The sequence below is a fragment of the Neophocaena asiaeorientalis genome, unplaced genomic scaffold, assembly GCF_003031525.2.
Source record: "Neophocaena asiaeorientalis asiaeorientalis breed wild unplaced genomic scaffold, Neophocaena_asiaeorientalis_V1.1 scaffold154, whole genome shotgun sequence".
Lineage (NCBI taxonomy): Eukaryota > Metazoa > Chordata > Mammalia > Artiodactyla > Phocoenidae > Neophocaena > Neophocaena asiaeorientalis.
This window is the reverse complement of record NW_020172982.1, coordinates 4,285,697-4,301,240: the sequence shown is the minus strand read 5'-3', so window position 1 is coordinate 4,301,240 and position 15,544 is coordinate 4,285,697.

Below are 15,544 nucleotides of genomic sequence, written 5' to 3'. Positions count from 1 at the left end.
TGATTTTATTTGTAAGTTTTCTAGGGAAATATAATATTTACGTGGAAGTCATTTTGGAGAGGTAATTTGGAAATCAGGCATAGGTAAGATGAGAACTTTCTGAATGTATAATAATAATGAGAATTGCAATATGTCATACTTATATTGATCTCCTCTATGTCACATGTTGTTCTTAATGTTTTCATAGATTGTTTTATGTGCCACCACTCTCTAGCAGTTAGCTACTATTAGTATCCTTTCATAGAAGAGAAAGCAGAGGCACAGAAAAGTATAGTAATTGCAGGAGGATGCATAACTAACAAGTAAAGGATCCTGGGTTGAAACTCAGGTAATCTGATTTCAGAGCGCACATCCTGAGACATTATGCTAAGCAATGCGAGTGGCAATAAAATAATCTGTGATCTATGATAGAAAAGAAATTTGAGATTCTAGGTAAAGGCATGGAAGTAAGTGGTAAACAGTCAACAGATACCCATTATTTATAATTAATCAATAGATCTTTAGTGCTAGTATGTTGAAGATCACTAGTTACTGTATCTGACATTTACAGAGAAAGGGGGCTAAAAAAATATACTGTCCCTAGAGACTCCATTTGATTTCACATTTATAGTTGCATATTATATAACTGGTGATAAACTAGAATTTATTGGGGTCCTCAAGCATAAATCAAGAATGTAAAAAAAAGTGATTTCTTTATCGACTAAGATCTCAAAAAGTTAGCCGGCAGCATTGTAAAAGATTTGGGATGTTGTGTATGACATGGCCCCTTTCTAAACCTGAAGATTCTAGGGGAATACATTATGTTCTATTGAAGTTTATATTTCTAGGAGAAAATATTTTGTAATTTATAGGCTTAGGTTATACAAGAACTGGAATTTCTGAACAACATAAAATTATTACTGCCATCAGTAAAGGTTCTGTTATCAGAGATAATTGAGAAAAAGTGAACAAAAATAACTTGAAACATTTAATATTCTTTTTAAAGTCAACAAACTCCATTGGAATGATCAGTATTTTTTTTTTTTACTAAATGTATTTATTTATTTATTTTTTGGCTGCATTGGGTCTTCGTTCCTGCATGCAGGCTTTTTTTAGTTGTGGCAAGCGAGGGCTACCCTTCTTTGCAGTGCACAGGCTTCTCAGGGCAGTGGCTTCTCTTGTTGAGGACCATGGGCTCTAGGCACGTGGGCTCCAGTAGTTGTGGCACATAGGCTCAGTAGTTGTGGCTCACAGGCTCTAGAGCACAGGTTCAGTAGTTGTGGCACACGGGCTTAGTTGCTCCGCAGCATGTGGGATCTTCCCACACCAGGGATCGAACTCCTGTCCGCTGCATTGGCAGGTGAATTCCTAACCACTGCGCCACCAGGGAAGCCCCTGATCAATATTTTTTCCGAGGAGTTTATTTAGATCTGAACTTATATAGATCAAAGCAATATTTCTTCAGTGAACAGCATAATGGGAAGCTTCAGTTTCGGTTTTTAAGGCAAAAGCAGGAGAAATGTAAATGGGTCACTTAAATGAAAAGACCAAGGATAGCACTTACTTTAGATGTAACTGGATGTAAGGGATTAATCAATGTCATCAAGATTAAATTTCTTTTCCACTTTGTACATGAAGAAATTTTGAAGGAAATGGAAATTAGAATATAATTGATTTCCTCACATATTTGAAGAGCAGCAGTGCAAAAGATTAATTTTGTATGACTTCAGAAGATAAGATAGATACAGGATAAAAGCTTGAAGGAGACAAATTTCAGGAAAAATTTAATTTCTAAAAATAAAATTGTCTATCTCAAAATGAGTTCCCTGTCACTGGTGGTATTCAAGTAAAATCTCTATGATGATTTGTTGAAGAACTTCATGAGGAATTCAAGTATTTATGGGGAGTTTTAGTAGAATGTAGTTAATGCCTTTAGCCTTTAAATTTTTTGACACTTCATTCAATTAAAAAATTTCAAAATACAAAAAAAATTACATTTTTTTATTTTGTAAGATTTTCATTCTGCATGCTTGGTTTCATGTTCAGACAGCCTTTACGTGAGTCAAAAATTAGGTGCCATCATTTCAAGAATTATATTGTCTTTATATATAGTGATAACAGAGAAACAACAGTGCTTCTTAGGTAGTGTCAGGAAGGCCATACAAATGGTTTTTAACGGTTTTGACTCGGTTCCTGTCACATCTCAGATTGAATTTCTAGGGTCTGTAATGGGGAGCTCTGATTGGCCAGCCTGGGTCTTGTGTCCCCCATTGTGATGGGAGGTAGGGTCATGTGATTAACAAAACATCATACAAGGGGATGGCCATGTGACTAAGGTGTGGCCAAAGGAGGATAGACTCTTGACAGAAGCTTGGATAGTCTTCTATGAGGCCTCTATTTGGGGCAGATGTACCTGGAAACATTATCTTTTTTCTGATACTATTGTTAAATTGGTAGGATGTAACCATGCATAGCCAGTGGCCCGCTTGCTTGACATGTGGATAGAGCCTATTTACAAAACTGTGGTCAACCTTAATGTTCTTAAGGAATCCTTTAGGCTCCCTGACTTTGAAGCACACAGTATGTCTGCATTTCCAGGACTCCTTGTGGTTGATGGCACCATGTGATTTTCTCTGGACAATAAATCATGCGAGGAAATGTTGTATCTCTTCTGGGTGGAGGATTTAATTACTGATGTGAGATGCTGCGGAGCTCTTTCCCTTCAGCACAGCACTTGACAACATTTGAGATGTGGTTACTTCCATCAGTCTGAATTACTCCTGAGTTATTGTTGTGATCAGGGCCTGCTTGTTGGATCCCAATAGAATGAGGTAAGCAAGATATAACGTGATATATGCAAGAAAAGAATCTTTGATCAGTTTTAAGTCAATTAGATTTTAGGGTTTTTTGGTCAGTACACTATGATCTAGCCCAGCTTGATTGTTCTAAGATTATGTAAATGTCCACACCAGCTAAGTGCATTCACTCGTTCTTACAGCTGTTGTGTGGGTTAAGTATTGAGGCAAGTATTGCCAATATTATTATTGTAACTGTTCTCATAATCAGCTCTTTGATTCTTATATCAAATGTACATAGACAGGGCTTCCCTGGTGGCGCAGTGGTTGAGAGTCCGCCTGCTGATGCAGGGGACGCGGGTTCGTGCCCCGGTCCGGGAAGATCCCACATGCCGCGGAGAGGCTGGGCCCGTGAGCCATGGCCGCTGAGTTTACGCGTCCGGAGCCTGTGCTCCGCGACGGGAGGGGCCACAACAGTGAGAGGCCCGCGTACCGCAAAAAAAAAAAAAAAAAAAAAAAAAAAAAAAAATGTACATAGACATTTTAGTGATCAGTTGCTCTACACTTGCCTGAAACATATGTTATTGACTTCACTAAATTCCTTTTTATAAAATGAAGTGTAGTTTATCTATCAGAAGATAGTAATATTTTTTCCCTACACACAGCCTCAGTACCTAAAAATTAAAAGGAAGTAAACTTTCTTCCAAACTTGGGTTTGGCTTAAAAAGTCTGAATGAAAGGGTTATATACTCTAGTGCAACATTCTATATAAGCAATACATCAGAGATCTGACCCTGGACAATTTCCCAAACTCTTTTATTATGTTGAAATCGTAAGATTTATTGATTTACAAGCTGTACGTATCTCCTTTCTTTCTTCGGGGATTCTTTTCTCTTGCAGCAGGATGTCAAAGAAACAGCAATTTTCTGTTGCTTATTAACCAAAAGCACAAGAAAACAAAAATTGCCCGAGTGACATATTTAAGAATGACATTAGGGTAATATATAATTTTATGTTTATATTTCTGGAACTGGAAGTTTCAGATGAAGAATTAAGGTATAACAGTGAGGAATTTCTAATCTGAGTTACAAAATCAAGATGCAGATTTTCATAATGCCATCTGCAGCAACATGGATGGACCTTGAGATTATCATACTAAGTGAAGTAAGACAGACAAAAATAAATATCATATGGTATCATTTATATGTGGAATCTAAAAAAAAGAGATACAAATGAACTTATTTCCAAAACAGAAAGAGTCTCGCAGACATAGAAAACAAACTTATGGTTACCAAAGGGGAAAGGAGGGTGGGATGGGGAAGGGATAAATTAGGAGGTTGGGATTAATATATACCCACTATTATATGTAAAATAGATAATCAACAAGGACCTACTGTACAGCACAGGGAACTCTGCTCAGTATTTTGTAGTAACCTATAAAAGAAGAGAATCTGAAGAAGAATATATATCTGAATCACTGTGCTGTACACCTAAAACTAACATGATATTCTAAATCAACTATATTTCAATAAAAAGATGCAAATTTTCAAAGAAAAAATTAAGTGTTTTCATAGCTCTATGATGACTTTATCCGAAAAGGATGGTACAAGAATGAGATTGTTGAAATATTTTCAAAATTTGGTGGAAAGGATTTCTTTGGTGTAAGGTGTACAGTGATCCTTGCCCTTGATCTTGGCAGGGGATTGGGAGCATACCTAGTGAAATGTGCTTCATCAGGACCATGGTGATTTTGAGATGGGATTCTTGTAGCACAGGCACAGAGGACCGGCATCTGATCATTAGTTTCTTTGTCAATAGAGTTGCTGTGACTGGGTTTGGACTGGTCTGTGCTCCCAGAGTTTCTCTGGGCAGGGGGTGAATGAGTTTTACCTGTGCATCAGAGGATGGGCACATGGGAGAGCCAGCTGGGAGCCATTTGAATTCCAGCCAAAAAGTCTCTTGGAAGTTCTGTGGGCTCCCCAAAGAGAGTCTGTGTGTGATAAGTAGCTAAAAATCAATGGGCTAAATGGGAACAGTGGGAGGATTGATCTCTTGGGTCTTGGGAAAAAACAGAATGTACCCTGTTGGGAAACCTCTGAAGAAGGCACAAAATAACTTAACAGTGAAGGAATTATCTTTAAACATCTGCCAGGCTCAAAATGCAAAGCTAGTTTAAAATATGGCCAGTTAAGTAAGAACTTTCCTATTTCTCTTTCCTTTCTCATTACTTTGATCCTCATGGTTTCAGGAACAGTGATGAGAAGTACTTCTGCAAAAAATCAGCCTCTAATAAGGGCTAGCTCAGGGAGACATTACAGCCTGCGGGTCTAGAGTATGAGATGTGGTTGTACTCTTTAGCTACAGAATTGAGATAATGCTTGGGAATTAAAGTTGCCTAGGCTTTTATCTTTTCTAGGAGTAAGCAGGGGTGAACCACTAGGTCAGCAGGTTTCAAGAGACTGGAGAGTAGCTCCTATGAGCACACACCCATGGGATGTGTTTGTTCAACTTCCTGGTTGTGTTCATTAAGGCTTACATTTGAATAAAGAACACAGCCTCTCTAGTCTCCAAATCATGCTTTGCAATGTATTTCTTTGATTCTAAGTTACACTAATTTTTTACATATTTAAAATTGATATGTATATTTAATGTGAAAATTTTTGTTTTCTTTCCAAAAATGTTTCCACAATATTAATAATACATTGTACAATTGCTCTATTCCTAGAATTTAGGAACTGCATTATTATAAAGAGGCTATGCATTGTTTTTACATGATAGTTTACACAATTATATATTAAATATTGGAGAAAGCCACTGAGGGACTAAAATGGTCTTTTAAATACATGCAGTTCCAATCTAAGGAAACTATAGTTTAGAAAACTAAAATTCTGATCTTGGATTTTCTACATAATAGTTAGCATAGCATTATTTTTTATAAATTTATTATTATTATTTATTTTTGGCTGTGTTGGGTCTGTTGCTGTGTGTGAGCTTTCTGTAGTTGTGACGAGCTGGGGTTACTTTTTGTTGTAGTGTGTGGGCTTCTCATTGCAGTGGCTTCTCTTGTTTTGGAGCATGGGCTCTTGGTGTGTGGGCTGCAGTAGTTGTGGCACGCAGGCTCAGGAGTTGTGGCTTGTGGGCTCTAGAGCACAGGCTCAGTAGTTGTGGCACACAGGCTTAGTTGCTCCACGGCATGTGGGATCTTCCCAGACCAGGGCTTGAACCCATGTCCTCTGCATTGGCAGGCAGATTCTTAACCACTGTGCCACCAGGGAAGCCCAAGCATAGCATTTTTTGAAAGACCTGATCATTAAGAATCTTGCTTTCAAAAAAAATGCCTGAGCAGGTAACTTAAAACAGTAAGTTGTTTTGTTAATTGCAGCTATTATGATCTGAACTGTTACCTAACTTGTAAGGGCCTCAAAGTTCATTTTATTCTCAACTTTGTTGAAATATGAGATGCAGGATGTTTGGACTTGTTTTACATGAGAAGAAGTAAAAGTTTCAATATTTAGGTAATTTGTTTTAGACCACATAAGTAGCTGAGGGGAGACTTGTATTCAGATGCTAATCTCTCAAGTTCTAGTCCAGTGTTGTTTTTCTACTGCTCTGAGATACATTAAGATGTATCAGAAAAATACAACAAATATTTTTGGTAAAAATTATATCCACACTGACAGCCCATGTCAATTATCAAATACATTTCATTTCTAGACATATAAAAATAAGTATTCAGAATCAGGAGAATATAAGTATTTATGCTGTAGGATATTAATAATTTAACAAATGACTCCATCATGTTTGTTGAACCCTGCTATCTTCAAGGTGTAGAAAAAGAAATCTTATTTATTTATTTGTTTGTTTATTTTTGGCTGCATTGGGTCTTCGTTGCTGTGCACAGGCCTTCTCTAGTTGCGATGAGCAGGGGCTACTCTCTTGTGCTGCGTGGGCTTCTCATTGCAGTGGCTTCTGTTGTTGCAGAGCATGGACTCTAGGTGAGTGGGCTTCAGTAGCTGTGGCACGCGGGCTCAGTAGTTGTGGCTCACGGGCTTAGTTGCTCCGTGGCATGTGGGATCTTCCCGGACCAGGGATCGAACCCATGTCCCCTGTATTGGCAGGTGGATTCTTAACCACTGCGCTACCAGGGAATCCCTGAGAAGGAAGTCTTTGGTGTAGAGAAGACTATAGAGAAAGTGTAAGACACAATTCCTACTCTCAAGGAAATTAATGTTTTATCTGGAGAATGATCTGAAGAATAGCAGGCACATGGGACTCCATGGTAAGAACCTAAGGGCAGGCACAGATGATAAATGCTGAGGAATCTCATCCATTCTCATAGCTTCAAATACCATCTCGAGAGAGGTGATTCTGAAATTACTGTTTCTAGCCTTGACCTCCTCAATAAGTTCCATCTTTATGTTTTCCATATTTTCAACTACCTCTTAGATAGTTTCATCTGACATCCTTCAGATGACCCAAAGGAAGCATAATCTTCCCCAACAACCTTGCTTCTGCTCCTGTATTTCTCATCTTTGTAAAGGCATAGCGATTTCCCAGGTGCCAACGCTGGAAAGCTCAAAGTCATTTGAGAATGCTTGCTCGCGTTTACACCTCCACACCCGCAAATCTAATTATCACAAAGACCTGCTGGTTCTTGCTGCAACATCTCTTGAAAAGCCAAAGCCTCATTTTATGTGTACTTCATTACTGGTTCAGGCTCCCAACAACTTTCGTCTTTGTTAGAGCAAGAACCTCTTTTTTCCCTACGTTTCATAATTTCACATGTTTTCTCTCAGACGATGGCTTACCTTATTGTTTTCTTACAATACTTTGAAGAGCAGAGTTTTTAATTTTATTGAAATCCAAGTGATCAGTTTCTTTCCTGCTTTTTGCTTTTTGTGTCATATCTAAGAAATATTTGCTTGACTCAAGGTCATGAAGATTTTCTCCTGTTTGTTTTTTATTGCAGAAGTTTTATAGTATTCCTTTTTACATTTAGGTCTACGATCTATTTCAAGTTAATTTTTGTGTACATGTGAGGAAAAGTTCATTAGAGTTTCATTATTTAAATTGAGATACAATTGCGATATAACATTATTGAACATTATATAGTTTCATTATACAGCATATTGATTCAATATATCTATATATTGTGAAATGGTCACCCTGATAAGTCTAGTTAAAATCCATCACCACACAGTTACAATTGTTTTCTTGTGATGAGAACTTTTAAGATCTGCTCTCTTAGCACCTTTCAAATATGCAATACAGTATTATTAACTGTAGTCACCATGTTGTACATTACATCCCAGGAGTTATTTTATAACTGGAAGCTTGTACCTCTTGACCACCTTCACCTATTTCACCCACTCCACATCCCCCACCTCTGGCAACCACCAATCTGTTCTATCTATGAGTCTGGACTTCGTTTTTTCTTTTTTCTTAGATTCCATATATAAGTGAGATCATATGATATTTGTCTTTGTCTGACTTACTCACTTAGCATAATGCCCTCAAGGTCCATCCATGTTGCAAGTGACAAGCTTTCCTTTCTGTGGCTGAGTAATATTCCATTGAATATATATACCACATATTCTTTATCCATTCATCTATTGATGGACACCTAGGTTGCTTTCATGTCTTGACATGGAAGCCAAATAATGCTGCAAAGGACATGGGGTTGCAAGTACCTTTTTGAGTTAGCATTTTCATTTTCTTTGGATAAATATCCAGAAGTGGAATTGCTGGATCATACGGTAGATCTTTTTTTAATTGCTTGAGGAATCTCCACACTATTTTCCATAGTGGCTGCAGCAATGTACATTCTTACCCATAGTGTTCAGTCTTCCTTTTGCTCCACATCCTCACCAACACTTGTTACTTGTGGCCTTTTTGGTGATAACCATTCTCACAGGTGTGAGGTGATATCTCATTTGATTTTGATTTGCATTTCCCTGATGATTAGTGATGCTGAGCACCTTCTCACGTGCCTGTTGGCCATCTGACAATGTCCTCTTTGGAAAAAATGCCTACTCAGGTTCTCTGTCCATTTTTTAATTGGATTGTTTGGGGGGTTTTGCTACTGAGTTGTATGAGTTCTTTATATATTTTGGATATTAATCTCTTATGAAACACCTGATTTGCAAATATTTTTTCCTATTCCATAGGTTGCCTTTTCATTTTGTTCATGGTTTCCTTTGCTGTGCAGATAAACTCTTAATTGATTTTCTTCATCTTAGTTCCCTGCCCGTCAATTCCGTTCTACTACTCTGCCACCAGAATTATCCTTTTATAACACGGAATTCCTCATTTGACCCCCTACTTAAAGACTGCACTTATTGGTTTTCAAAGTTTGACCACTGCAAACTGTTGAAGTACGATTTTGTGTTTTTCTTTCCACCCTTCAAGTGTACCGTACTGTAAACACCCAATTACAGTAGACAGCGGTTAGCCATGATGTCTGGCTCCATTCATATATTTGTTAATTCAACAAGTCACATATCAATTGAACAGCTACTGCATTCTCAATTCTCAATAGAGAATTTAGGTTCTCGGGGTAAAGCAATGAACAATAGAGACAAAGTGTCTTAACTCCAAGGCTTACATTCTGACATGAAAAAGCCAACAAAAAGTCTTAAAATAAATAACTATATATCAGTAGACATATACACACACATTCGTGTGCCTATTTTATGCATCTGCATCTATAACCTGACATATAATAAAATGTTATCGAGAAAAATAAAGGAGGTTTATTTAAAAGCAAAGGGCTATGCCTCAGTGCTGAAATTGCAGTTGAGACATGAACTAAAGGAAGTGAGTGAGTGAATCACATGGTACAGAGGAGAGCATCTGGACACAGGGAAGGGCAAGTGCGGAGACCCCAAGTTCACTGATCACTTTCTCTGCTGTGTCTAACCTGCTGATGAGCCCATGGAATTAATTATATTTGTTTTCATTTCATTTTTTTTTAATAGTTTCCTTCTCTTTGCTGAAATTCTGCATTTATTTATGCACATACGTCATCTTTTCCACTCTCTCCTTTAACATACTTACCTGGGCCAACTTCTGGGTCTTCTTCTATTGACTGTTTCCTGTGTTGGCCATGGGTCACATGACCTCGCTTCTTTACATATCTTGTAATATTTTATAGTATGCTGCATATCTTGTATAAAGTATGGTAGAGAATAAAATATCACCGTCATAAAAGGGCACTCCTCTTCTGTCATGTTTCCGACATGCTGAGTTAATCTAACCTATAGTTGACTTGAGTTACAGCTTTGTTGAAGTTTTGGTTAGAAACAGCTCACCATTAGCTTCAATTGTGAGGGTGAATCAAGACTGTTCCCTTCAGCAGATTTTGGGATCTGATCCCCAGTGAAACCCTGCAAATAATCCTTGTGTTTTATAGCCAGGCTGGTAGTTTTTTTGGGAGCTGGTCCATTCTTTTAACTCGCCAGTCCTGCCTCCAACTTTTGCATCTCAGAAAATCTCTCTCTGCCTTGATGATCTGCCCCATGCCTTCCAAGAGGTGGTTCCATGCCTCAGACAAAGGTGTCTTAGCTCTCCTGCCTCAACTCCAGCCTTTGGCAGCTGTTTTCTGACCCACGTGAAGTCCTGTTGTGCTCAAGCAGATTTGCCATGCCAAGGCTTCAGCAGGCGTTTCTTTGTCTTGCACTTGTAGACGGCCCTGTGCACCCCAGGGAGATCTCGCAGCAATTCTGCCCTTGATTTTGTGCACTTGGTGAAGAGCCAGGGTGGAGAACCGGTGGATGGAAGAGCTTTGCTCTGTTGCAGGGCATCCACTATTCTGATCTGTCATGCTCGTCCACATGCAGCCATGACAGATTCCACTGGTGTCTTCTTCCTCCTATTTATGGTGGATTTCTTCTCCCACTGCTTCTCTGGGGTAAAAGCAGTGGCACTCTTCTTTCCTCAGAAGGGAGTTACAACTCAGTAAATGGAGTTCCCTTTTCATTCTCTGCATCCTCAGTTCTCTGAAACTTTATGCTTTTGTAGGCTTTCTGGTTTGTTCTTGTTTTAGGGTAAGAGGGACACTCTCTCTTGTGGTTTTCTACACGCTGACTGGAAATGGCCGTCTTGCAACCAAATCTGAGACATCATAACTGGTAGGAAAAGGCTTAGGTGAATTTTGATTTAAGCCAAAAAGAAGGTCAACAAATTATTAATTTTTCATTCTATGGTTTTGCATCTCCCTAATGTAAGTCAGGGATTGTTCTAGGCCCTGGAAATACAGAGATGAAGACAAATGTGAAACTTACATATTTTAGAGGGGGTGGATGAAAAAAATAAATATGCTAAACATTTAATTTTAGTTAATGGCAAATATATTGGGGGAAATGAAGCAGGGTAAATGGATATATTAAACCCAGTTTATGCACCGTCTTGGGTTTGCTTAACCTTACCTAATGGTATACCCATTCTGGCTGTTTACTTCATTGGCTGGGTTGGACCTAACAATTGCTTACGCCAACTTGGAGTCATAAAGCTACCACAGCCACCATCACAATCCAAAGACACCCTATGCATAGTACCAAGGCCCTTGTCTATTCCCTACCTGGAATGGTTGTTTGAATCCTCTGGCTTTTGGGGATTCCCTGGCAGTCCAATGGTTAGGACTCGGTGCTCTCACTGCTGGGGCCCCGGGTTGGATCCCTGGTCAGTGAACTAAGATCCTGCAAGATGCGTGGTGTGGCCAAAAAAAGAAAGAATCCTCTGGCTTGTTCAGAAGCTTCCTGAAAGAGCTGCACCACACAACCTCCAAGTGTGGAAAAGTTAAAACCCTGTGGGACCTCAACCCATTAAGATGGCTACTATTTAAAAAAACTCAGAGAGGGCTTCCCTAGTGGCGCAGTGGTTAAGAATCCACCTGCCAATGCAGGGGACACAGGTTCGAGCCCTGGTCCAGGAAGATCCCACATCGTGGAGCAACTAAGCCCGCGCACCACAACTACTGAGCCTGCGCTCTAGAGCCTGTGAGCCACAACTACTGAGTCTGCATGCCACAACTACTGAAGCCCACGTGCCTAGAGCCCATGTTCCAAAACGAGAAGCCAGCACAATGAGAAGCCCTCTCACCGCAACAAGAGTAGCCCCCGCCCACTGCAACTAGAAAAAGCCCGAGTGCAGCAACAAAGACCCAACACAGCCAAAAATTAATAAAATAAATAAATTTATTAAAAAAAAAACAGGGCTTCCCTGGTGGCGCAGTGGTTGAGAGTCTGCCTGCCGATGCAGGGGAAACGGGTTCGTGCCCCGGTCAGGGAAGATCCCACATGCCGCGGAGCAGCTGGGCCCGTGAGCCATGGCCACTGAGCCTGTGTGTCCAGAGCCTGTGCTCCGCAATGGGAGAGGCCACAACAGTGAGAGGCCCGTGTACCGCAAAACAAAACAAAACAAAACCAAAAAACCCACAAAAACCTCAGAGAATAACAAGTGTTGGTGTAGATGTGGAGAAATTAGAATCCTCGTGCATGATAGGTAGCAATATAAAATGACACAGTGGCAATGGAAAACAGTGTGGCAGTTACTCAAAATTAAAAATAGAATTTCCATATGATCCAGCAATTCCACTTCTGGGTATATATCCAAAAAAACTGAAGTGGGGTCTTGAAGCCCAGCATCATTATTCACAATAGCCAAGAGGTGGAAGCAACCCAAAAGGCCAGCACTGGAGAAATGGATAAACAAAATGTGGTTATAAATACAGTGGACTATTACTCAGCATTAACAAGGAAGGAAATCCCGTCACATGCCGCAACAAGGAGGGACTTGAAGACGTTATGCTAAGTGAAATAAGCCAGACACAAAAAGATAAATACTGCAGGATCCCACTTATGTGAGGTACCTAGAGGAGTTAAATTCCTAGAGACAGAGAGTAGAAAGGTAGTGGCTAGAGGCTGGGGGAGGACGAGCTGGGGAGTTGTTGTTTCATGGGTATAGTGTTTCAGTTTTGCAAGAAGACAAGGGTTCTGGAGAGATTGGTTACAAACTATGTGAGTGTACTTAGCAGTGCTGAACTGTGTGGCTAAAAATGGTTAAGACGATAAATTTTATGTCATGTGTATTTAACACAATTAAACAAATCAAAACAAAACCTTATAAAGTAGACTTTAAATAATGACAGACAGGCAATTGGAAAGAGCTCGAAGATAAATGAGCCGTTCTTTGTCTCCCTGACCCCTCTAGTGACAGACTGTTAGGAGACTCTAATTTCACAGAGCCCTTCTGGAAACGCTGTAAGACCAAGTTATGGTTTGTATTTTTCTTTTTTTCGTTTTTTTTGGAGAAACCATGATCAGCTGAATAACACACTCTCCTGGCATATGTTTTCTTTTATTCATCATCCCACTTCCCTTTTATATCCTTATTTCCTTAGGATTTCAACCCCCCTCCCTCCCCTCCCAATAATACATTTTAGTATTTAACTCTTGCATCAAGTTTTATTTTCTAGGGAACTCAGGCTCAGGCAGTGGGTTTGTGCTATGGTTTCTTCAGGGTAAATGTTTTAGGACAGATGCCATTTGAGCTGAAGCTTCAATAAGGAAGTAGAATGTGGAGATGTTTGGGAAGGGCATTCCAAACAGCAAGTACAAAGACCCTCCCATGGGAGCAGCTTGGTGCTTTGGGGGATTGATGAGAAGGATAACGTAGTTGGCATGAAGTGAGAAAGAAGGCAAGTCATGGGGAAGGAGATGAGGGAGGGATTCATGTCTCCCATCTCCTAGGGCCTTGGAGGCATGTTAAGGATTCTGATTTTTATTCTACATGATGGGAGCCAGTGGAGGGCAGTTAAATCATCTGAGCTACAGTTGTAGAAAGAGCCTTTTTAAAAAAAAGACACGTGTCGGTAAAGATGTGGAGAAACTGGTACCCTTGTAGGTTGTTGGTGAGAATGTAAAATGACGCAGCTGCTCTGTAAACCAATTAGGTAATTCTTCACAAAGTTAACCACATGGCCCAGCAATTCTACTCCTACGTATATAGCCCAGAGAATTGAAAATAGGTGTTCAAAAAACACTTTTACACAGATGTTAACAGCAGAACTATTCAAAGTTGTCAAAGGTGAAGACAACCCAAATACCCATCAACTGAAGAATGGATAAACTAAATATGGTATATGCACATACGGGGGCATTATCCAGCCATATGAAGGAACGAAGTTGTGATACATGCTATGACGTGGATGAATCTTGAAAACATGCTAAGTGAAAAGAACCAGAGCCCAAAGGTAATCTCTTTTATGATTCCGTTTACAGAAATATCCAGAACAGGTAAAGCCAGAGAGACAGGAGGCAGATGAGTGGGTTGTCAGGGGCTGGGGAGAACAGGAATGCAGAGTAACTGCTAATGGGTGCAGAGCTTCCTTCCGGTGTGAGGAAAATGTTTTGGAACTGACGGTTGTACAACATGTAAATGTACTAAATGTTGCTGAACTGTATGCTTTGAAATGATTAATTTTATTTTTTTAATTAAAAAAATTTTTTTGATGTTGCTGACCGACTCAAGTTTTATTAGGTTTGGAAGTAGTTAATTTTTTTTTTTTAACCAGAATAGTTTTCCTTTCTTTTTTTTTAACATTTTAATTTTATTTTATTTTATTAATTTTTATTAGAGTATAGTTGCTTTACAATGTTGTGTTAGTTTCTTCTGTACAGTAAAGTGAATCAGTTATACGTATACGTATTGTATATCCATTCTTTTTTGGATTTCCGTCCCATTTAGGTCACCACAGATCATTGAGTAGGGTTCCTTGTGCTAAACAGTAGGTTCTCATTAGGTATCTATTTTATATATAGTGGTCTATATAGGTTAATCCCAATCCCCCAGTTTGTCCCACTCCCCTTCTCCCCTTGCTAACCATAAGTTTGTTCTCTACACCTGTGACTCTGTTTCTGCTTCACAGATAAGTTCATCTGTACCATTTTTCTTGATTCCACATATAAGTGATATTATATCATATTTGTTTTTCTCTTTCTGACTTACTTCACTCTGTATGACAATCTCTAGATCCATCCACGTCTCTGCAAATGGCACTATTTTGTTCCTTTTTATGGCTGAGTAATATTCCACTGTATATATGTACCACATCTTCTTTATCCATTCCTTTGTCGATGGACATGTAGGTTGCTTCCATGTCCTGGCTATTGTAAACAGTGCTGCAACGAACATTGGGGTGCATACATCCTTTCAAATTATGGTGTTCTCCAGATATATGCCTAGGAGTGGGATTGCTGGGTCATATGATAATTCTATTTTTAGTTTTTTAAGGAACCACCATACTGTTCTCCATAGTGGTTGTACAGTCCCACCAGCAGTGTAGGACGGTTCCCTTTTCTCCACACCCTCTCTAGCACAAGATGATTAATTTTATGTTACATGATCTTTCTGGTTTCTTTGTGAATGGACTGCAGGTCAAGTGAATACTGACCTGGATGGGTGTTAAGGAAGGCATTCCTACGGCAAAGAATTGAAATCAAGAAGGAAATCCAGTTAGGAGCATATTGTACCAGTTCAGGCAAGAGTTGATGGTGGCTTGGGGTAATGTGGTAGTGGTGAAAATCTCATTTCTTGGGGAGGGTCAGGGAGGAAGTTTGAAGAACCAGATGGAAGGCAATGAGATGGGTTCTAAGAACATTGTACACCCACTCAGCAGCTTCATTTTTGTGGGCCCCTGTACATTTCACTGGACTGAGGACCACGTGCTTGGCCCAAGCATTAAATGATCTAAAAACAGGCAACCTGGTTTC